Here is a 24995-nt window from a genome sequence, read left to right as displayed (position 1 = left end):
TTTTTTTTTTTTTTTTTTTTTTTGTATTTTCAGTAGAGATGGGGTTTCACCATGTTGGCCAGGCTGGTCTTGAACTTCTGACCTCAGGTGACCCACCCACCTTGGCCTCCCAAAGTGCTGGGATTACAGGTGTGAGCCACTGCGCCGGCCTGTAAAGCTTTCTTTTCAAAAATTAGATCAAATCATAATGAATGCCTGCTTGAAATCATTCTATGATTCAATGAGAAGTCATTTTCCACAAGAGTAAGTCAAGAACCTGGTTCTTGGATACAAGGCTGACACTAATCTGGATACCTCATTATATTCTATGCAGAAGAGTTAATGTTTTTATATAATTTTTAAATGTGAATATAGCAGAAATTTTTAAAAAGTAAATTAAAAAAAAACCTTACAACAATTATTTTAAAACTTACAATGAATAAGAAGTATTTATCATAAGGCCTGATATAATTTGGATATTTGTCCTCTCTAACATATGTTGAAATGTGACCCCAGTGTTGGAGGTGGAGCCTAGTTAGAGGTATTTGGTCATGGGGTGGATTTCTCATGAATGGCTTGATACCCTCTCTGTGGTAATCAGGTCACAGGAGATCTGGTTTTTTTTTAAAGAGCCTGGGATCTCCCCCTTCCCTCTCTTGCTCCCTCTATCACCAGTCTGCCTACTCCCCCTCAGGCTTCTGTCATGAGTAAAAGCTCCCTGAAGTCTCTCACCAGAAGCCAAGCAGATGCCGGTGCCTGCTTGCACAGCCTTGCAGAACCATGAGCCAGTTAAACCTCTTTTCTTTTCTTTATAAATTACCCAGTCTCAGGTATTCCCTTATAGCAACGCAAAATGGACTAATACAAGGCCATTAAGCACCTTCCTATAGAACTTCTTTCTTATAAAGGTATATATCTATATAAATAAACTCATGAATTCCCTTTCTGGTTTATAAAACATAAGATTAATATACATGTAATTATATATTATAGTTATTAATATCTATTATTGTGAAAAAATGACTTACTAATATATACATACATATAATATATAATACATTATATATGCATAATACGTATATAATGCATACATATGTAACAATGCCTGGAATAATATAATAATATATTTGAATGAATTATATAAATACATATAATGTATGTAATATTTGTATAACACATATACAGATATTTTATATATAATACTTATATAATCCATAAATTAATAAATGATTTGAATTCTCACTTAACTGCAGAACAGTGCTATGCTTCTTCTCTATTATGACTTAGCTGAGACACTACCTCTAATGGTCCTCATTACACTACACCCATCACTTTCACCCTTATTTGTCAAGTAATTTTATAAAATTCAACATGAGATACTTCACAAATAAGTATACCATGCAGCAGTTTTATTATGCCATAACTTACTATGCTTTGTTGTATACACACACACACACATAATGAATCAAATTTTGGATTCTTCCATAAATATAGGCATTCCTATTATTGTGCCTTCAGAATACTTCTTGGATAACTCTATTACTAACTTGCTTTGTTCCATTAAAGATTTGTTTATGAAACCAGGCAGCAGGCTAAATATGCCCCATGGGTGCTTATTTGCCAATCACAGTTCTAAATTTTGTGAGGTTTTTGTTTTCTGGGGACTTTTTACTTTTACTGTTGCTCATGTTGGCTTTTCCCTGTGAGTGTGTGTTATTTTTTTTACAGTGAATTGATGCTTTGGCAGAAATTAACCCATGGGAATAATCTAAACAATCAGGAGCTTTGTTGTAGAGAATATTTGCATTTGCTTCCACTGGGCACTAGGGAAGCCACCAGCCAAGAACCACATCAATTTAATGTCTCTGCTCTGAATTTCCCAAACTGTTTAGTTAGTATAGATGAAGAGTTGAGACCAGCTTGGGAAGGAATCCTTGTTACAAATTGTGAAAGGAAAATAAATCTCAGGACCTCGAAATCACTAAGTCAAAGGGAAATGTTAAGCTGGGGACTGCATTAGGCAAACCCACCTCCCATTTTATTTCTAAATAGGAAGATACAAAGATAAAAAAGCTACATGCCTCACTCACAATTTGCCCACAAGCAAATTCCTTGTGCAGACAGAACTCAAAGTCATCCCCCTGCTCATGGGACAAAAATGCATATCTGATTGCTTCCTCTGCCTTGTTGTTTTAGTAAAAGGTTAATTAGAGACTCAAAAGAATAGAGCCATTTGTCTCTTACCTACCTATGACATGGAAGCACCCTTCCTCGTTTTGAGTTATCCTGCCTTTTCAGACAGAACCAATGTACATCTACACATATTGATTGATGTCTCATGTCTCCCTAATATGTATAAAACCAAGCTGTGCCCTGAACACCGTGAGCACAGGTCGTCAGGTACCCGTGAGGCTGTGTCACAGGCACATCCTTAACCCTGGCAAAATACACTTTCTAAATTGATTGAGGCCTGTCTCATATATTTTGGGTTGACAAAATTCTATAGAAAAATGTTTCTTTTTATTTATCTATTTATTTATTTCAATAGGTTTTTGGAGAAAGATGATGTTTGGCTAATGAATAAGTTACTTAGTGGTGATTTCTGAAGTTCTGGTGCACCCATCACATAAGCAGTGTAGACTGTACCCAATGTGTAGTCTTTTTTCTCTCATGCCCCTGCCAGCCTTTCCCCTAAGTCCCCAAAGTCCACTGTATCACTAATGGTAGCCAATTCATAAAAGTTGTTGCAAGTCTCATTATTTTTTTCCTTTTTATGACTGAGTAGTATTCCATGGTGTGTGTGCATGTGTGTGTATGTGTGTGTGTGTGTGTATATATATATATCACACATATATATGTGTGATATATATATCTCACATTTTCTTTATTCACTCATTAATTGATGGGCATTTGGGCTGGTTCCATACTTTTGCAATTGTAAATTGTGCTATTATAAATATGTGTGTGCAATTACTTTTTTTGTATAATTACTTCTTTTCTGCTGGGTAGATACCCAGGAGTGGGATTGCTAGATCAAACGGTAGATCTACTTTTAGTTCTTTAAGGAATCTCCATGCTGTTTTCCATAATGGTTGTACTAGTTTACGTTCCCACTAACAGTGTAAAAGTGTTCCCTTTTCCCTGCATCAATCAACATCTATTATTTTTTGATTTTTTAATTATGGCCATTCTTGCAGGAGTGAGGTGGTATCCCATTGTGGTTTTTATGTACATTTCTGTAATCATTAGTGTTTTCTCATGTTTGTTGGCCATTTGTATATCTTCTTTTGAGAATTGTCTATTCATGTCCTTAGCCCACTTTTTGAATGAGATTGTTTGTTTTTTCTTGCTGATTTGTTTGAGTTCCTCATGGATTCTGGATATTAGTCCTTTGTCAAATGTATAGATTGTGAAGATTTTCTCTGACTCTGTGGGTTGTCTGTTTACTCTACTGATTATTTCTTTTGTTGTGCAGAAGTGTTTTAGTTTATTTAAGTACCATCTATTTACCTGTGTTTTTGTTGCATTTACTTTTGGGTTCTTGGTCATGAAGTATTTGCCTAAGCCAACGTCTAGAAGGGGTTTTTCAATGTTATCTTCTAGAACTTTTATGGTTTCAGGTCTTAGATTTAAGTCCTTGATCCAACTTGAATTGATTTTTGTATAAGGTGAGAGATGAGAATCCAGTTCCATTCTTCTACATGTGGCTTGCCAATTATCCCAGCACCATTTAGTGAATAGAGTGTCCTTTCCCCACTTTAAGTTTTCGTTTGCTTTGTTGAAGATCAGTTGGCAGTAAGTATTTGGCTTTATTTCTGCATTCTCTATTCTGTTCCATTGGTCTGTATGCCTGTTTTTATACCAGTACCATGCTGTTTTGGTGACTATGGTCTTACAGAATAGTTTGACATTGGGTAATGTGATGCCTCCAGATTTTTTTTTTTTTTTTTTTTTGCTTAGTCTTGTTTTGGTTATGTGGGCTCTTTTCTGGATTCATATGAGTTTTAGGAATGTTTTATCTAGTTCTGTGAGGAATAATGACGGGAATTGCATTGCATTTGTAGATTGCATTTGGCAGTATGGTCATTTTCAGAATATTGATTCTGCCCATCCATGAGCCTAGGATGTATTTCCATTTGTTTGTGTTGTCTATGATTTCTGTCAGCAGTTTTTTGTAGTTTTCCTTGTAGAAGTATTTCACCTCCTTGGGTTAGGTGTATTCTTAAGATTTTTTGTTGTTATTGTTGTTGTTGTTTTTGTTTGTTTGTTTCAGCTATATTGAAAGGGGCTGAGTTATTGATTTGATTCTCGGCTTGGTCACTGTTGGTGTATTGCAGGGCTACTAATTTGTGTGCATTAATTTGATATCCTGAAACTTGGCTGAATTCATTTACCAGTTCTGGGAGCTTTTTGGAAGAGTTTTTAGGGTTTTCTAGGTATACAATGAAGTCATCAGCAAATAGGAACAGTTTGACTTCTTCTTCACTAATTTGGATGCCCTTTTTTTTTTTTTTTTATCTTGTCTCATTGCTCTGGCTAGGACTTCCAGTTGAATAGAAGTGGTGAAAGTGGGTATCCTTGTCTTGTTTCAGTTCACAGGGAGAATGCTTTCAACCTTTCCCCATTTAGTATAATGTTGGCTGTGGGTTTGTCATAGATGGTTTTTATTACTGTAGGGAGACCCCCTGAAACTATTGCTATGGAATAAAAGATGAAATGCTCCTGATTACTGTAAATAAAAAATTGCATGCAGGATTGTGTAAAGACAATGCCAGGTTGGACTGCCAGAATGAGCCAACAGCACGTGATGTGCTTCCCCCTGCAGAGAGCCTATGAATGGACATGCAGTCAGGGAGGTTTCACATCACCAAGGTTCCCATACCAGAAAAGCAAATGTTCATAGCTCTGGGAATGGAATGTGACACTTGTGGAGAGCCTATAAATGGACGCATGAGGGGTACCTGTCCATATGGATAAGATAGGGCTATAAACGCCCTCATCTTGCCACGGCTCTTCTAGGCCTCTTCAGGGTTAAGGCATACTCCCTTCTGAGAATTTCTGGTCTAACCGGTTGTCTAGCTTCACGTCTTGTTTCTATCGATTGCTTGTAACCAGCTTTTGCTGCAACTTTTACTGCTGATTAATATCTTGCTAATCATAGGTTATGGAAAGACTGTGTTTCTGTTTTAAGGCTCTGTTAGAAATTACTGATGCACACACTATATTGTAAATTCTTCTCCCTGTATACTATACTTCTGCATACAGATGTTATGTTAAAGAATTACTTCATCCCCATGTGACCATCTCACCTCATAATCAAATGACCCTAAATCCCTCACTAACCTACCCCCACCCTCACTAAACTTAATAATAAATGCTGGTATATCCAGTGCATTGTTGGCACCGCGGGACCAGAAGACGGTGAACCCCCTGGACCCAGCTTTCGCTATCTTGTATGTGTCTATTATTTCTCGACCGGCTGACGTGCCTGGGAACAAAGAGAAAGCCCGGTTGCATTGCAGGCTGCTGGCCAGATCTTGCAATAATTACCTTAAGTTATATCTCTTCTATGCCAATTTTGCTGAGGATTTCAATCATAAAGGGATGCTGAATTTTGTCAAATGCTTTTTCTGCATCTATTGGCATGATCACATGATTTTTGTTTTTAATTTTGTTTATGTGATGTATCACATTTTTTGACTTGGGGATGTGAAATCTTCCCTGCATCCCTGGTATGAAACCCACTTGATCATGGTGGATTATCTTTTTGATATGCTGTTAGATTTGGTTAGCCAGTATTTTGTTGAGGATTTTTGCATGTATGTTCATCAGGGATATTGGTCTATAGTTGTTGTTGCTATGTCCTTTTCTGGTTTTGGTATTATGGTGATACTGGCTTCATAGAATAGTTTAGGGAGGACTCTCTCTTTCTCTGTCTTGTGGAATAGTGTCAATAAGATTGGTACCAATTTCTTGAATGTCTGATGGAATTCAGCTGTGAATCCATCTGGTCCTGGACTTTTATTTGTTGGTACTTTTTTTTTTTTTTTCTGTGACAGAGTCTCGCTGTGTCTCCCAGGCTGGAGTGCAGTGGCCTGATCTTGGCTCACTGCAACTTCCACCTCCCAGGTTCAAGCAATTCTCCCTGCCTCAGCCTCCCAAGTAGCTAGGATTACAGGCACCTACCACCACACCCGTCTAATTTTTGTATTTTTTAGTAGAGACAGGGTTTCACCATATTGGCCAGGTTGGTCTTGAACTCCTGACCTCAGATGATCTGCCCACCTTGGCCTCCCAAAGTGCTGGGATTACAGGGGTGAGCCACCGCACCCAGCCTGTTGGTGACTTTTTAATTACCATTTCAATTTCATTGCTTGCTGTTGGTCTGTTCAGAGTTTCTATTTCTTTCTGGTTTAATCTAGGAGGGTTGCATATTTCTAGGAATTTATCCATTTCTTCCAGGTTTTCTAGTTTATGTGCATAGAGGTGTTCACAGTAGCTTTGAATGATCTTTTGTATTTCCGTGGTATTTGTTGTAACATCTCCCATTTCTTTTCTAATTGAGCTTATTTGGATCTTCTCTCTGTCTTTTCTTGGTTAATCTCACTAATGGTCTATCAATTTTACTTATCTTTTCAAAGAACCACCTTTTGGTTTCATTTATCTTTTGTATTATTGCTTTTTGTTTCAATTTCAGTTGGTTTGTTCTTATTTCTCTAGTTCCTTGAGGTGTGACCTTCGATTGTCTACTTGTGCTCTTTCAGACTTTTTATTGTAGGCATTTAATGCTATGAATTTTACTCTTAGCACAGCCTTTGCCATATCCAGAGGTTTCGATAGGTCAAGTCACTACTATCATTCATTTCAAAGAATTTTTTAATTTCCATCTTGATTTCATTGTTGACCCAACGATCATTCAGAAGCAGGTTAATTTACATGTTTTTGCATGATTTTGAGGGTTCCTTTTGGAGTTGATTTCCAATTTTATTCCACTGTGTTCTGAGACAGTACCTGCTATAATTTCAATTTTCTTAAATTTGTTGACCCTTATTTTGTGGACTATCATATGATCTGTCTTGGAGAACGAATGCTACATGTGCTGATCAATAGCATGTATATTCTGCAGTTGTTGGGTAGAATGTTCTGTAAATATCTCTTAAGTCCATTTGTTCTTGGGTATAGTTAAGTCCACTGTGTCTTTGTTGGTTTTTTGTCTTGATGACCTGTCTTGTGCTTTCAGTAGAGAATTGAAGTCCCCCACTATTATTGTGTTGCTGTCTATCTAATTTCTTAGGTCTAGTAGTAATTGTTTTATAAATTTGTAATCTCCAGTATTAGGTGCATATATATTTAGGATTGTGACATTTTCCTGTTGGACTAGTTAATTTATCATCATATAATGTCCCTCTTTGACTTTTTTAACTGCTGTTACTTTAAAGTTTGTTTTGTCTAATATAAGAATAGCTACTCCTGCTCACTTTGGGTGTCCATTTGCATGGAATATCTTTTCCCATCCATTTACCTTAAGTTCATGTGAATTCTTATGTGTCAGTTGAGTCCCTTGAAGACAGCAGACACTTGCTTGGTTAACTCATCCATTCTGCCACTCTATATTATTTTAGTGGTGCATTTAGGCCATTTACATTCAACATTAGTGTTGAGATGCGAGGTACTATTCTATTCATCATGCTATTTGTTGCCTGAATACCTTGTTTTGTTTTCATTGTGTTGTTGTTTTATAGGTCCTGTGAGAATTATGCTTTAAGGAGATTCTATTTTGGTGTATTTTGAGGATTTGTTTCCAGATTTAGAACTCCTTTTAGCAGCCTTGTAGTGCTGGCTTGGTAGTGACAAATTCTCTAAACATTTGTTTTTCTGAAAAAGACTGTATCTTTTCTTCACTTATAAAGCTTAGTTTTGCTGGATACAAAATTCTTAGTGATAATTGTTTTGTTTAAGGAGGCTAAAGATAGAATTCTATCCAATCCCTTCTAGTGTGTAGAGTTTCTGCTGAGAAATCTGCTGTTAATCTGATAGATTTCCTTCATGGTTACCTGATGCTTTTGTCTCGCAGCTCTTAAAACTATTTTCTTCATCTTGACTTTAGATAACCTAATGACTATATGCCCAGGTGATGATCATTTTGCAATGAATTTCCCAGGTGTTCTTTGAGTTTTTTTAAATTGGATGTCTAGATTATTAGCAAGGTTGGGGAAATTTTCCTTGATTATCCCTTCAAATGTTTTCCAAACTTTTAGATTTCTCTTCTTCCTTGAGAACACCAATTATTCTTAGGTTTGGTCATTTAACACAATCCCAAACTTCTTGGAGGCTTTATTCATTTTTAATATTCATTTTTATTTGTCTTTGTAGGACTGGGTTTATTCTCAAGCCTTGTCTTTGAGCTCTGACGTTCTTTCTTCTGTTTGTTCATTTCTATTGCTGAGACTTTCCTGTGTATTTTGCAATTTTCTAAGTGTGTCCTTCATTCCCAGAAATTGCGATTGTTTTTTATTTATGCTCTCTATTTCAATGGAGATTTCTCCATTCATATCCTGTATCATGTTTTGATTTATTTAAGTTGGACTTTACCTTTCTCTGATGCCTCCTTGATTGGCTTAATAAGTCAACTTTCTGAATTCTTTTTCTGGCATTTCAGAGATTTTGTGTTGATTTGGATCCATTTTTGGTGAGACAGTATTTGGCGGACTGTTAAAGAACCTTATTTTATCATACTACCGAATCATTTTTCTGGTTCCTTCTCATTTGGATAGACTATATCAGAGGGAAGATCTGGGACTCAAGGGCTGCTGTTCAGATTCTCTTTTCCCACAGGGTGCTTCCTTGATGTGGTGGTCTCCTCTTTCCCCCAGGGATGGGGCTTCCTGACAGTCAAACTGCAGTGATTATAATTTCTTTTCTGGATCTACCCAGCCTGCAAACTACCAGTCTTTGGGGTGGTACTGGAGAGTGTCTGCAAAGAGTCCTATGATGTGATCTGTCTTCAGGTCTCTCGGGCACGGGTATCAACACCTTATCGATCCAGTGGAGGTAGCAGGGGAGTAAAGTGGATTCTGTGAGGGTCCTTGGTTGTTTTGTGTTAAATGTGCTCATTTTTTGTTGGTTGGCCTCCAGCCAGAAGGCGGCACTTTCAAAGCACATAAGCTGCAGTAATATAGGGAGGACCAAGCAGTGGAAAGGGCCATAGAGCTCCCAAGAGATTATAACCTTTGTCTTTGGCTACCAGGGAGGGTAGAGAAAGACCACTAGGTCAGGGCAGGGATAGGCTTGTCTGAGCTCAGCTACTCCTTGGGCAAGGCTTGCTGCATCTGCTGTGAGGGATGGGGGTATAGTGCCCAGGCCAAAGGAATTATTTTCCCGAGGAAATTATGGCTGCCTCTGCCGTGTTGCACAGGTCACCAGGAAAGTAGAGGAAAGCCAGCAGGTACGGGCCTCACCTAGCTCCCATGCAGTCTGCAACCTGAAAGGCTGATCACACTCCCACTGTTCCCCTACAACAGCACTGACTTTATATCCAGCCTGCTGGTGAGCAGGGCTGAGAACTTGCCCTAGGCTACAAGCCCCCCAGCTGAGAAAGCAAGCCAACTCACAGTTTCTCAGCTGTCCCATGGAGCCTGGGACAAAAGGTCTGTGGATTCTCTCACTTTTCCTGCTAATTTCCTGAGTTAGTTCTTGGAGCAAAAGCTCACAATGTGAGTCTTCACATGCTGCTCCATCCATCCAAGTGGGAGCTGCTAGTTATTCTGCCTCAGGAGAATATTTTTGTTAGTCCTTTTTCATTTGGAACTGTGACAGAAATTGATAGATTTCCTGTGTACTTTGTTTGCTGGCGGACAATTTTTTTTTTTCTAAACCATATGTCATAGAAGCTCTTGGCTTTTAACATACCAGTAAAATGTGTGAATCTCAGATTCCAGTTTTCCATTCAGCATTTTCCTAAGGCCTAGTCTTCTAATTCCCTTGTGATTAAGAATTTCCACAATTTTAAGTTTGTAAAATTCCAGGATAGACCTGGCATCCACACTTGCTTCCTGGCTTTCATTGATTGCTCTCTTTTATGTATGCTTCAAGAATACTTATTATTTCTTGAAAACTGAGAAATATTTAAGATATGTTTGTAGCAATTTATCTATAATCAACCGCATTTTGCATTATCTTGTCCATTTCATGGCTTCTTTTCAGCTTTATGTTATACTTGAAACCGGTTCTCTAATTTGAGCCACTCTGAGGCTGTAATGCTCCTATCTACTAGCTTCTCTTTGGATTCTGTTCTGCCGGCAGATTCTGGTTTTATCTGCTCGGGTGAGTAAGTCATTGCCCATCTCTCTATTTCCACCTTTATAGTCTTTGAGATTTTTCTTCTCTCATTCATTCTCTCATTTTCCTTATCATTGTGGATTTCGAACTAAAAGTCAATCATTATAACAAGTGAAATTTGGGGGTAGTTTGCAGTTAAGAATGAGTATTTAATCTTTCACACTTACTTGGAAGTCTTGGTTATAAATGTTTCATTTAATCAAACCTACCTCTGATAATAACTACCATTCACTGAGCTCATACTACTGTTAAGATGCTTTACATAAATGATTAAACGACAATTGTACTAGTGTTATTTGTGGTAGTCATTGATATTGATCACACATTTTCAAGTCCTCTTCTCCTTTAGGGCACAAGGTATGATTGCAGCCTCCCACTCCATTTGAGGTTTGGCATGGCAATGCAACCTGTTTGGCTAACAAAATGTAACTGACAGTGACATATGTCATTTCTGGGTGGAAGTTGCAAGATCTAATGCACAATATGCAGAACATTTCCCCTTTCCATGTTTCCATGGAAGCACCGATCATGATGAAATCTTTATAAACCTGCATCCTCAAGTGACTACAGCATGCAGACTCCCATCAACCCAGGTGGAACAAGTGTTATAAGCAAGAAATAAACATTTTTTTTTGTAAAGCCACTGATATTTTGATGTAGTTGTTACAACAACATAATACACCTTATTCTGAATAATGTAATGTTCATTGACAGATGAGAAAAAATAAATTATTTCCAATATAAAATGGCTATTGATTGATGGGACTGCTATTCAAACCCAAGATTATTTTATCAAAACCCCATGTCATTTGTGCTATGCCATGCTGCCTTACATGCTGTGGAGTTTCTCAGATTTGTTAATGTCTTAAGTCAATCGATACATATGAAGCCAATGACAGTGGCATCTTCCTGAAATCTAGAGGTCTGTCTTACAAATGAGCAATGGTAATACATGATGTTTTATTTTTGAAGCAGTTAGATGGAGAATATATACTAATTGCTGTCATCTGTTTTACCTTTGAATTACAATGACAGAGCAGAATTTCTCTGGTAGAGATTCTTCCCCAGATATCATGATATCTAACCAAAGAAAAATGTTTCAGAAACAACACCAGCCTGACACTGATCAATTCAGAGAAGCTTTCTGACCATTAATTAGACTTTTAAAAATTGTAGCCCCGCCTTATCACACAAGCAAAATAATTTATATGACTTGTTAAAATATTATCTTTTTAACTTGTTCTTTGATGCTGCTACTCAGGAACACATCTCTGCTCACCATCATGACCCATGCATCTTCATTACCAACAGCACCATGGCAGGTACTGGTCCTGTCCTTGGGTATAAAGTACTCAAGGTATAAAGGTTCTGGCCTTGGGTATAAAGTACCCAAGGTATAAAGTCGGCTTCTGTTTGCCCTTTTTTTTTTTTTTTGGTCAGATTTTAACCCCGCATTTAGACTGAGGAGTAGCTCTCATTTGAATGCTGGGCCGTCTCACAGCAAGCAACACTTCTTTTCACTCCAATCCAAACTGTCTACAAGACCATCTGTTTCTATAACAGGGTCCAAGTCTGCTTTATGGACATATTTAAAAAATATATTGATCCTTGTGTGATAGACCTATCTTACGTCTACACATCTGCTGGGCTCTCTACAAATTTCCAATTTTGCAACCTTTCTCATGAAGCCTTTTTTATACACGTGTGTATATACTCACAATACTTGGATTTTCACTAAGACAAAAAGCACAGAATAGATAATTTCCTCTGAGTCTTCACAAAATGTAATAAAAATGCAAAGCTGAGCTCCTGATATTTCCCCTTAAGGGCCTCTCCTCCACTTCGCTCAAGCTCTAAGCAGCTTTATTTTTACACAATGTTTTAAATCACAGAAATTTTAACTCATATACTTGTTTCCAAGATAATACCTGGCAGAGGCAAGTCTCCATCTGAATTTTATTCCTTGTTCTTCTGGATTCCAGCTCTAGTCAGAGTGTGTAACTTCTGCTTTCAGGAGGCCCTCTTCCTCCTACCCTTGCAGTACCTCCACTGTGCTACAATGTGCGCATCTGGTGGGAAGATCATGTCAGTCATCTCTTTCGCATTATTCTCTTTAATTTGAGTCCCGGGTGGCTCAAATTAAATCCATGTGAGTATATCCAGCCAGAGACACTGCAGACCCCATCTGTAGGGCTGTTTTCAAGCTTGTGGTCTCTCAGCACTGGCCCAAAACAGCCTTTCTTCTTCTTGTCAGCATAGATGCAAATTTCAGGGAGTTACCTTTCTCTGGAAAGATTTTCTACAGTTTCCCATGTTGAATGAATTAAATCAATTTTTTTATGGTCTCAGATTAGTAAACCTATTTAGCATGTTACTGAAATGCTTCTCTCCCACACACTTTTGTTATCCTGGAACAAGACAGACACCAGTGGATTTCTCTTGGCTTAAAAGGCAGGACCAGCTACATCATTTGTGAAACCCAAAGCAAGATAAAAATGTCAGACACTTGTTAAAAAATATATTAAGAAATTCATGATGTAAACAAGAGGACATTACATTAGGAGCAGGGCCTCCATTCTAAGTGAGGGACATGTGTGACTGTACAGATTTCATATCCATGAAGCCAGCTTTTTTGAGGGAAAGACTACTTTGATAAGGCTCCCTTCTCAAGAGTAGCGTTTCTGGGGAGCCAATCATAATTCCAAAACAATCCCAAACACCGTAATCCTGAATGATTTTAAACATCAAAATCTCTAAAGTCAAAAATTCCCCAAATCACAATTGTGAAACATCAAAATCCTGAAAATATAATCCTGGAAAAATAATTTTTAAAAAGTTAAAAGACATTTCTTTGCAAGTGTCAAAGGAGACTTATCTGGGAAACAGACAAAAACATGGCAGAATACTTCATAGGCCACTTTGCACAATAAAATAGAAAAAAAAAAGCTTAGATATTTTTGCAAACATAAACACTCGGGTATACTAACAATAGTCATATGGGTATAATAGTTATGAGCAAATGAACCATATTTATAAAAGAATAGGTCCAAAAAGAAACTGTAAACACGTTACTATGTTTGGTAATTGTGTGCACCTAGCTTTAAAATTGTGGTCATCTGAAATACCATGATGAACAACACAAATCAAAAATTATGTTGGGTCACCACTGCATATGCAGTCACTTAAAGAGCCAAGATCTCAAGAAATTTTATCTTTCACAAATATAAACATAACAAAGAACATCTTTGTACATGTTGAGAAAATTTAACGTTATGTACATACACAGTTCTTATACACAAGGGCAACATTGTGATAATGCACTTTCATGGACTTAAATTTGCAAAAAGTGCATAAAACAAATTAGAATTCTCTAAAAGTCTTTACACAATTTATACTTCCAGTATTGGAAACGAGGTGAAGATGAAATACACAGCATCATTAATTGTAAAAGAAAAAAAATTCTGACAATTTAAAATAGTGAAAAAAACTAAAAAAAAAATCTAAAAACGAAATTTAAAATTTAATAAATGAAAATTGTATTATTACAATTTTGTAAATTGTAATAATTTTGTAAATTGGCACAGAGGCAGTTTGTAAGAGCTGGCCAACTTTCATAATCTTTAGCTATAGTCTGAAGTCCTGCATCACAATGAATAGCTAGCTGGGGTTTTTTTTTGTTTGTTTTTTTTCTTTCTTTCTTTCAGGACATGACTCTCCTTGGAGAATATGATCACTTCCTACATGGCACTGCTTTTTTTTGAAATCGTTCTATAAATGGATACCCACCAAAATGAGCATTCCCTATTCAATTTTCCCATCTTTTGCCACGCTTCCATGTTGTTTTAAGTACTCAGAAATCCATTCCACATACACTTTTATATAGACCACAAACTTGGTGAAAACTTTTAAAGTAGTCAGTAACTTCCTTGGCTTCCTCAGGCAAATGCAGCTTTAATTAATAAAGAGCTCCTGCAATGTCATCAGCTGGAAAGAATGCCAATGTAGGCAAATGACACATTTTTAACTTGAAGTTTTTACTGTTGCAATACCACATGGCCAATCCATGACTCTGAATTTTCCAAGAAATGCAAATAAAAACAATAATAATGTAATATTTCGGCCTAACATGGTGCAACTAATATGAGGTAACTATTCTGAATACACTTCAAAACACACAAATCTGTTCCCCAGAATTTGGCTTTCAGGAACATTTGGGATTATGGCATTTTGGATTGTGTCTTTCAGGATTATACTCCAAACATACGTTTCAGGTGTTATCTTCTCAGGGATGTCCTGAAGCCCTAATATGAAAATTTTGACTCATAATCTTCCTTAAAGCTTCAGATAGGCAAATCTAATGGAGCTTTCATTGCAAATAGGATACTTGATGGCCCACCATTACTATCCTAGAATCCCCAAAGCCATCTAGAAATTTGGACCCAGTCTGGAACTGAACACCAGCCACACAAATGTTCCCCACAACAAAACAAGACTTAAGTTAAATACTACATTGAATTTTAAAGCAAAGATTGAGTCTGCTGAACCTTGCTGCTTTAGTACAAAAATGTTGCCCCAAATCAAGTTCTCTCTGAATACCTTCTAATGCCTACTGGCACCATTTTGCGGGATCACAACTCCTGAGGGGAAGTGGGACAAGTTCATCTATTACAAATTTCAAAGGTTCTTTCAAATAAAGCCAAAGATGCTTGAGGGGCTACTTCCTTATAGTGCAGTTCATGACCACGTGTCTTGGAACATGATTGAGAAAACTATTTTGCAATAGTAACATGGCTAATTCCCTAACTAGCATTTTCATATAAGTATAAAATTCTTAAGTCTAAATTTGCTATTTAGGGAGGTAGAAAAAGTGACAGAGAATAAGCATGATCCCTTTTAGGAAAGTTACTGTTAATAGAACAAAATACATGGTGTAAAACTGAATGCCAACATAAGCTGTCCAGTTCTCTACTTCTTCAGTCTCATTATTTCATATTAAAAATAATCTCTCATTGCAAAAATGCCATAACACTTATTTCCATTTAAGTGATTCTGTGTTGATGTGTTGCTGCATTTCTAAGCAATATGGTTTTCCAGGTAAATCTCAACCGTTAGCATTCTACAGATAGGAGACACCAAGAAAATCACCTTCCACAGGCAGTCCTGAAAACACCTATTAAGGTGTTTTTAGCAAATATGAGATTGTGCAAATAAGATATGTCAAATAGCATCCCTGTCACCAATGGAAGTAGAATTCCTTCATTTTCTCACATCTTCACAAGTGAAAACCATCTGATGACAAAGCAACTTGCACACCTTTCCTTGTGGTTTACTTCTTTTTCTTGATTTTAAACTCTTAAACACAAAAGAAAGAAATCTAACACTTCCTTGATCCTTAGACTGCCTGTCCCCTAATTATGGGCCTCTTCTTTGTTTCTCTATCACCAATATTCTCAACAGGAATAATAAGCAGAGATAAAAAGATAATAGATAAATAACTAAACATAGAATAGTGTAACTTCGAAATGCATTTTTAAATGGGTGAGGGAGGCATTAGAAAAAAATCTGCTAAATTGCCAATATCAGAATTTTACAACTAGTACTAAATTTTTAGTGATGCTCTTCATATCATTTGTTTTTATCTACCTTAATAAATACTTTCATAAGCTGAGTTAGGGCCACTATATCAGGGCTAGATTTGTGTGTTTCCTTTGGCATACGTAGATACATTATGTACTTTTTAAATTTTAAACTTTTAGTATCAACATTTTAAAATATTTATCTCTGAGCAACTCTGAGATACAAAGATGAAACTGGCAGCATTCTTACCTTGAAGGAGTTTAAGTCTAGTGAGAAGACAGACAAAAAAATTAATGATTAGTATAAAAAATGTTAAGTATTATGATTAAGCTAGGAATTAAAAATACCTTTTCATTGGTGCTAGTCCAAAATTTTAAATGACCACAGAACCAGTGTTCATCCCACCCCATTAGTGATAGCCTCTTTTTAAAATCCATGCATAAGAAAGTCAGCCAGTCCCTACACTCTGTTACTTCTGAAAGTCAGATAATCCCTAAGTATCAAACTTCTTATAACCTTAGAGAAGACTGAATCTGCTTTTTCAGTGTGCTGTAGGCATAGTTACCAAGTGACTTTAATAATTGTACTTATCAAGTAATAATTCAGCTTCTTGGTGTGTTTTCTTAATGTAAGGGGAAGGGTGTCTTGTCTCTCAACAAAGATGTGTAAAGCTGTGGGAATTTTCTGGAAAATAGATCATGATGAAGGGACTACTAACTCCACATGATGCTGGATAAGAGGATGGCTAGGGAGAAGGGGAAGCAAGTGGTCAAATGATTCTTTAAAGGAAAAACTTTGAACTGAGGTTTGAAGATAGAAATCTGCAAATTCATTAAGTTGTAGATGAGTTTCTCAGGCAGAAGGAACTGATGAGCAAACTAAAGGAAACTTTTGACTTTCTAGTACATTTGAGGAACTACACCTAATGCTTAATGGTTCAAAAAGACTGCAGGTGGATATATAATTGAAGATAAGACAGGTAATATGTGCAGGTGCAAAACTCTGCATGGTACGTTGGTATAATGGGAACTCAATAAAAGATTTAACCTGAGGAGTAGAAAATTAGTTTGACATTTTAGAAAAAAAATTATCTCAGAATGTTAAGGATGGATTCGAAGTGCAGAGACTCTTACAGAGGACTTGTTACACCTGTAATGAATTTTGGATATCCTCCAGGAAAACTTCTTTATTTTGAAGACAATAAAAACAAGGCCTAGGGGCTTATTTTTAAGTGACTCATTCAAAGTCACAGAACTAAGACTGGAACTCTAAACAGCTACTCCAATTTCTTTGTAAAACTCAAAACAAGCTACAGAGTCACATTCCTTTTTCCTATGACTAAATGCCTCTGCAAGAAAGAATTTCAATATATAGTACAGGAAGTGCTCAACTCTGCACCTAGGGACACCTTGTTATTTCTGTTTCTTAACTGTCCTGTCACGAAAAGGAAATGTAAATAAGAGCTCCCATGCCAATAATTTCCTGGATCATCTATGTATCTTCTTAGCCAAAGACAATTCTAAGGTTCTATCTCGATGGTCAATAATTTGTGATGTTTGTTGGTTTGGTACAGATACAGTGCTGGACTAAAATAACAAATGCCTGGATGATGAGTGATGTGCCAGTAGTAAGATACTTGGCTAAGTGTCATATGACTGAATGGGACTGAACATTCAGCATATATCTAAAATGCATTTCTCTACATTTGAAGGAAACATACAGAGTATTTAAACTTATTTATTCATTTCCAAGTTTAAAGTCAAAAAAGATAAAGACGTTCGCCCAAGTTCATACTGTCAAAAAGCAGAAGGAAAAACAAAATTCCAGTATAACAACCTGCAATTCAGGCCAGTTATTCCAAGCTGCTCAAAAGTTTAAACACAAAAACAAATGGAAAGATAATTGGCTTTAGTTCAGTCCTGATGATTGTTTTCTTTTGTTAATTCTGGTGTTAAAATATATCTCACTTTTAAAAAATGAAAGAATACTTCACAAACAATGAAACACATATTTGTCTACCTCTGTAAGTTTTGACAGTTGCATAGACCTATATATTCACACTTAAAATAGGATATTTTTACAACCCAACATATTTCTTCTTGCTTCTCTCCAGTCAGTTCCACCATTCAGACAACCACTTTGTGACTTCTATGATTATAAATTAGTTTTGCCTGTGGTTGAGCTTTAAATGAATAGATAATAGTATGCTTTTGTGTGTCTGGCTTCTTTTGTTTAATATTTTTTAAATAAATCCATGTTGTTGCACACATCAGTAGTTAAATTCTCTTTTATTGCAAGGTAGTATCCATTTATATGACTACTTCACCATTTGTTTATACATTCAACTATTAATGGACATTTGAATTATACTTCCAGTTTTTTTAATTATTGTGAGTAAAGCCGCTCTGAACATCTTGTACAGGTCTTTTTGAGGACATGTCCTCAATATTCTTGGATAAAAACTTAGAAAGGAAATTGCTTGATTGTAAGGAGAGATGAATATTTAACGATACAAGAAACAGCCAAAACAGTTTTCAAAATGGCTGTATGATTTTATATTCGCGCCAATAATGTATAATAGTTTTAGTCACACCACATGCTTGCCAGTGTTGATATTGTCAGCTTTTAAAATTTTAGCCACTCTAAAATGTGTATAGTGGCATCTCATTGTGAGTTTATTTTTGTATTTCACTAGGGACATATCATGTGCTTTTTGGCCATTTTTATATCTTTTGTTAAATGTCTCCAAAAGTCTTTTTCCTATTTTCATATTATTTTTCTCCTTTAGATTTGTAGGTAGAAGTTCTTTATATATTCTGGATATAATTAGATTTTCAGAAGTATTTATTGTGAAAGTTCTACCCCAGATTGTGGCATACCTTTTTGTTTTTGTAATAATGGCATAAAGCAAAGAGATGTTTTTAAGTTTAATGAAGACAAATTTATTTTTTTTTTGAGTTAGTGCTGTGTGTTCTCTAAGAAATATCTGCCTGCCCCAAGACTGTGAATGTATTCCTCAATACTTTCTTTTAGAGGTTTTTTATTTTTAGTTTTTATGCTTTAACTATATGAGCAACTGACAAATATTTTCCAAATAGTTTCCAAGGAGGTCAGGCTATTTCATTTGTCCACCCACAAAGTATGTAATCAACCTAAATTAGCTTTTGTTGGTAGTACAAAAAAAGTGGAGGTTCATTTTTTTCCCTTATGGATATACAGCTGATCTAGCACAAGTTTTTGAGAATCCTTTTCTTTCCATATTTAATTGCCTAGGATTTTTATCAAATAACTATTTACCATATATATGTGGGTCTATTTGGGGACTCTCTATTCTGTTTAGTGACATATTTGTCAATTTGATTCCATGATCTTACTGTGTTGATTACTGTAGCTTTATACAATGTTTTCAAATTAGGTATTGTCAGTCCTTTTATCTTCATTTTCCTTTGTTAATGATATTGTAAGTTTTCTAGATTCTTTGCTTTTTCAAATAAATTTAGAATCAGCTTGTCAATTGCTATGAAAAAGTCTTGAGATTCTGATTGGATTTGTATAAAATATATTCACCAATCTGAAGAGAATTTACATCTTAACTATATTGAGTGAATAAATCTATTCCCCCAATGCATTTCCCTTTACATAGGACTCTAATATGTCTCACTAATGTGTTTACTTTTCAGTTTATATGTACACATATTTCACTAAATTTACACTTAATTATTTAATGCTTTTGATGTAATTATCAATGAAACAGCTTTTTGAATTCTATTTTCTAATTGTATGCTGCCTTTATATGTAAAGGCAATTAATTATGATATATCGATCTTGTATTATGCAACCATGTTAAAGTCACTTACTATTTCTAGTATTTGTGATGTATATACCTCATGATGTTCAAAATACAGTTACATCATCTACAAATAAAAAACAATTCACATTTTTCCTTCCAGTGCATATGGATTTTATTTCTTTTTCATATATTATTGCACTAGCTGAGCCTTCCAGTACAATGTTCAATAAAAGTGGTGAGAATTGACATTCTTGACTTGTTTCCAATCTTGGGGGGAAGCATTCAATATTTCACCATTAAGGAAAATGTTATCAGTAGATTTTAGTAGATTTTTTCCCAAACAAAAAGGCCCCTTCTGTTCATAGTTACATGCTATTTTTTTCATCATGAATGAGTGCTGAATTATGTTAACTTCTTTTTCTTCAAATTTTAAAATTACAATTTATATATTTTTATTACATAAAGGACAAAAATCACATTGCTTGTTTTGTTTTGTTTTGTTTTGTTTTTGAGATAGGATTCTTGTGAGTTCAAGTGATCCTCAACCCTCCCATCTCATCCATCGCAAGTAGATGGGATTACAGGTGCATGCCACTGTGCCCGATGTGTGTGTGTGTGTAAATCATTAAACCAAAATTGCTTTCCTGCAATAAATCCCACTTAGTCATAAGAAACACTATCCTGTAATTTTTTTTCTTATAATGTTTTGTCATGTTTTCTTATGAGGGTTATTCTGAATTCATAAGGTGGAATTTGTTCCCTTTCTAGTTTCTGAAAAAGCTTTTATAAAAACTGTACTATTTCTTAAAATTTTGATACAGCTTATAACCAACTGGGTCTGATGTTTCCTTTGTGAGAGGAATTTTGATTATCAACTCATTTTTTAAAAAACATATATAGCTATGCAGATTTCCTATTTATTCAATTTTGATAGCTGCATGTTTCTAGAAACTATCCACTTCATTCAAGTTGATAAACTTATCTGCAGAAAAAGTTTCATAATATTACTTTTTATATTTTTAAAATTTCTATATGACCTATTGTAACAGTCCCTCTCGCATTTGTGATTTATTTTCTTTTCTATGTATTTATTTTTGGCTGAGTCTTCTTAATAGTTTATTCAATTTTGTTAAACTTTTCAAAATGCCACATTTTCTGTTTTTCCACATTCTTTCCAATACCGGGTATGGTCTATCTTGTTAATTTTAACTATAATATTGGGTTTAATGACTAATTATATTGAACTTTTTTATGGGCTCATTTGCAATCTATGTATCTTCTTTGGTGAGATGTTCAAATCTCGTCTTTTAAAATTGTGTTATTGTTAGTTTTAAATGTTCTTTAAATATTCTAGATACAAGAAATCTCACTTTTTTCTCAGAACAAAGGTTTAAAAATCACTTAAACCGTATCTGTGTGGGCCATTTTTCCAGAAAAAGAATAGGGCAAATAGAAACAAAGCAGAACTGAGAGATGAAAAGTTTTTAACTGCTATGCGTAAACACCCTGATCTAGCTATTCTTGAGACTACTGGATTATTCAGTTAGGTGAAGCAATGCGTTCTCTTTTGCTTAAATTAATGTCTGGTTTCTATTTTGCAACCAAAAATATTTCACTTACCACTTTATGTACTTCTCTGTGCACAGGGTGGAAGAGTTCTGCAGCAGCCTAGATAACCTTCCAATCCACGGGTTCCACAGGAAGTAACAAGGGTCTCTAAATCAATTACAAAATCCGAGATAAGAGAATCTTATTTATTGGATCAGGTGACTATGAGCAGATAGGTCGTTCATATGACTCACTCCTCAAGCATCATGAGTTGCGGAATAAGACATTAAGAAGAGGATATGGGAAGTTTCCATAATATGAGTGAAGCGATAAGGAGAAAAAAAATAGTTATCTCTTTACGCTAGGCATTCACTAATATGATTTTACAAAAAAGTAACCTCAGTTGCATAACACAAACAAAATAGGAAAGAGGAGGGCAACGAAGAATAGAAACTTGAGTAAATAAATTGAATACAGATTGAAATTTAGAAGACTCAGTCTTAAGAAAGAATCGTGAAAATGAAGGCATGATTGAACAAGTTCATGTAAGCATCTTGACTTTAAAGGTAAATTTACCTAGAATGTTTGAACTTAATCCTTGGTTTAGCATTTTAGTACAGTGTGTCTTTGCCCTTAGGGATCCTTCATTAGCTTTGGGTACTTAAAATCAGTTGTTACTTAGCTGGTGAGAAGCACCTTCCCTGCAGGCACTGGCATTTCAAAAACCTTCCCTTTCTTCCTGAAAGCAGCTTATACCTGCCGTTTCTTATCTGCACACAACAGGGAGACTGTTTAGAGCCAGGGGAGACAGCCAATGAGCATCGCTAAGCTTGAAGATTCAAACCACATTTCTGTGTCCCGGCCTATTGCATCCCTATTTTTAGGTTCTCCGCTAAAATTTTATCTTCTTACTTTTTATCTCAAAGCTCAACCTGAGCTCTTCAGCCTAGAAAGTCTAATGCCGCTTTAACTCACACTTTTCTGACTGTTTCATCTTCTGGATGTCAGCATCTGGTCCATACCCGGTCCATATCCAGCTTGATTCTCAGGATTCCTGTGCCAATGTATTTGTTTATTCTAAACTTAGGGAGATGCTAGCATTTAATCTTATGCCTAAACTCTGATCCCAGCTACATCTTCAGATTCATGGCTTCATATGCCCCTGTTATGGCAAAGGAACATGGGGCACAATCTCTTACTGCCTTAAAATTGTGCTGTTTGTCTCACCTTTTATTAGTTTTCAAATATGGATTCCAAATTTTTCAGAATATAAGTGATCCACAATATAGTGCTGACCAATCAGAGAAGCCCATTGTTCTTCTGTCTCACCAAAGATGCATTAATCAAGTGACTATATTTACTAGAAGATTAGTATGCCTCAGTCATAAACAAACATTGTTGAGGACGTATTATTTATCAATAACTGTGAAAATCTGGAGATCCTTAAAGGAAATAATAAATATACCAATAGCTGACATTTATTGAGCACTTACTGCATACCAGACATTTGGGGAGTACTTTAATTGTACTGCTTATATTATATTTTCAATAACCCTATGTCATATTTATCATTGTTATTATTGTTCCCACATTATACTTAAAGACACTGAGGCACAAAAGGGTTAGTAAGTGATTTGTCTTAGATTATTCATCTATGAAGTGACCAAGTCAAGATTTTTACTCTAATTTTATTGCCAGAGCTTATTCTTCTGTTAAAGTGGGGAAGAGAGCCAGGTAGAAATAATATACAATAATAAGAGCAAAAATGCTCTTGCATGAATAAATTACCAAGGGAATACCAGAAAGTACAATGTATTCCTTGAGTGGGAAAAGGATAAAGATTGGAGTTAACTTCACAGGGGAAAAGATATGATTGAGGTAGGTATTGAAGTGTAAGGAGAATGTGAACAAGGCAAGGAAGGCAACATCATTCCAGGCAGAGGGAACAGACTGAACAAGATTAGAGATGGCCTTGTGAAGGTATCATAAAGCAGCAATAAGCTTTCTCATTCTCCACTAAGAAATCTATATTGAATCTTTGGACTTGTGCACAGGGCTCTCCAGTGAAAATCTCTCACGTCAGCCAGAGGAGAAAAAGAAAATTTATGTAGAAGAAATATTTTACGTCTTCTCTTTTCCACAGGTTTGTTACAGGGATCTGAGGAAGGGTCTGGCACAAGGGAGGAAGTCAGCAAAGACAAACTTGGGGCTACCTTATACCTGGGGTTCTAGTACCAGAATCAATTGACTACCTCAAGTCTAAATTCTTTTCTATCAAGCAAAATGATATTAGATGACTAATTTTATTTTATTAACTTTTAAATAATCCTTTGCCAATAAGAGGAGACTCTACATGCTACATGCTGCAAGCCTTAGAATTGCTCTAATGCCTCCTGCTGCCTCTGTGAAAACTAAGATTCTCAAATCTTTTCCCCATCACCTGTCTTTCAATTTTCATGACCTTGCGGCTGTTTCAGGGTCTTCCTCCAACATCCTCTAACTTTTCAGACTATTCTTTTGCAAAGCCACACAGAGAAAGGCCATGCCATTCATTTCTGAGAAATGGCCTATCCTGGTTCCATTTCTCTAAATGGCCTATTTTAGTAAATTACTATCTGAGTTCTCTAAGATGATGGCTGTGATCTCTTCTACCTGGCAAATTGTGTCAGCCATTTTGTACCATTGGACCAGTGCTGGGTCTTGGCCCTGTCAGACTCCGAGCCACCTATGTCATAGTTCTGGCTGATCTGTGAGACTGGTGATTCTTTTGTCTCTCACTGGAACCGCAGCACACAGTAGCTACTGTTCACCTGTGGTTTTGACTCACAAAATTATTCCTTTTCCTTATTCTGAAACTGTTCATTGCACTAAGTTCTTTGCTGTGGAATATTTTACATCTCACCATTTATCTTTCATTAAGGTCTGGTTCAATGTTTTGCTACTTCTGGGTTTGAAAGGGTAATTCACTTGATTACTATTTTGTACTAATAGAGTAGGAAAATCAAAGTGCAGGCATGGCACCTAAGGGTAAATTGTGCTTTGTACACATGGTGGTTTCTTATGCACGGCAGTTAGCAAGTCCTCAAAGGAAAATTCAGAACCCAAATAGTTCAAAACAAATAAAATCAATGAATTACAAAGGAAATATATTACTGATGTCCAACTTACAGCAAGTAGTTCATATAAAACTATTAATTAAGACACAGATTCAGAACATGTAACATAGTGCATGTATTTCATATCTTCCTATTCTTAATCATCTTTTTGTTCGTTAATCATGTTTTCAAAACTGTATTAGTCCATTCTCACACTCCTAAGACTGAGTAATTTATGAAGAAAGGAGGCTTAATTAACTTACATGTCTGCATGGATGGCTGGAGAGGCCTCAGGAAACTTACAGTCATGGTAGAAGGTGAAAGGGAAGCAAGACATGTCTTATCATGGCGACAAGAGAGAGAAAGAGACAGAGGAATTGCCACACACTTTTAAACGATCAGATCTTAACAGATCTCATGAGACTCTATCATGAGGCAGCACTAGGGGGATGATGCTAAACCATTAGATACCACCTCCATGATCCAATCACCTCCAACCAGGCTCTACCTTCGACATGCAAGGATTACAATTTGACTTGAGATTTCAGTGGGGACAGAGAGTCAAACTATATTAAAAACCATATTTTAAACATTATTAGCCAGCTCTCTGTATACACATATTCCACATCTGAGGATTCAACCAACCATGAATAGAAAAAAAATGAATA

This window comes from Pan paniscus, chromosome 2, assembly GCF_029289425.2.
Source record: "Pan paniscus chromosome 2, NHGRI_mPanPan1-v2.0_pri, whole genome shotgun sequence".
Lineage (NCBI taxonomy): Eukaryota > Metazoa > Chordata > Mammalia > Primates > Hominidae > Pan > Pan paniscus.
Note: the sequence above shows the minus strand (reverse complement) of the source record.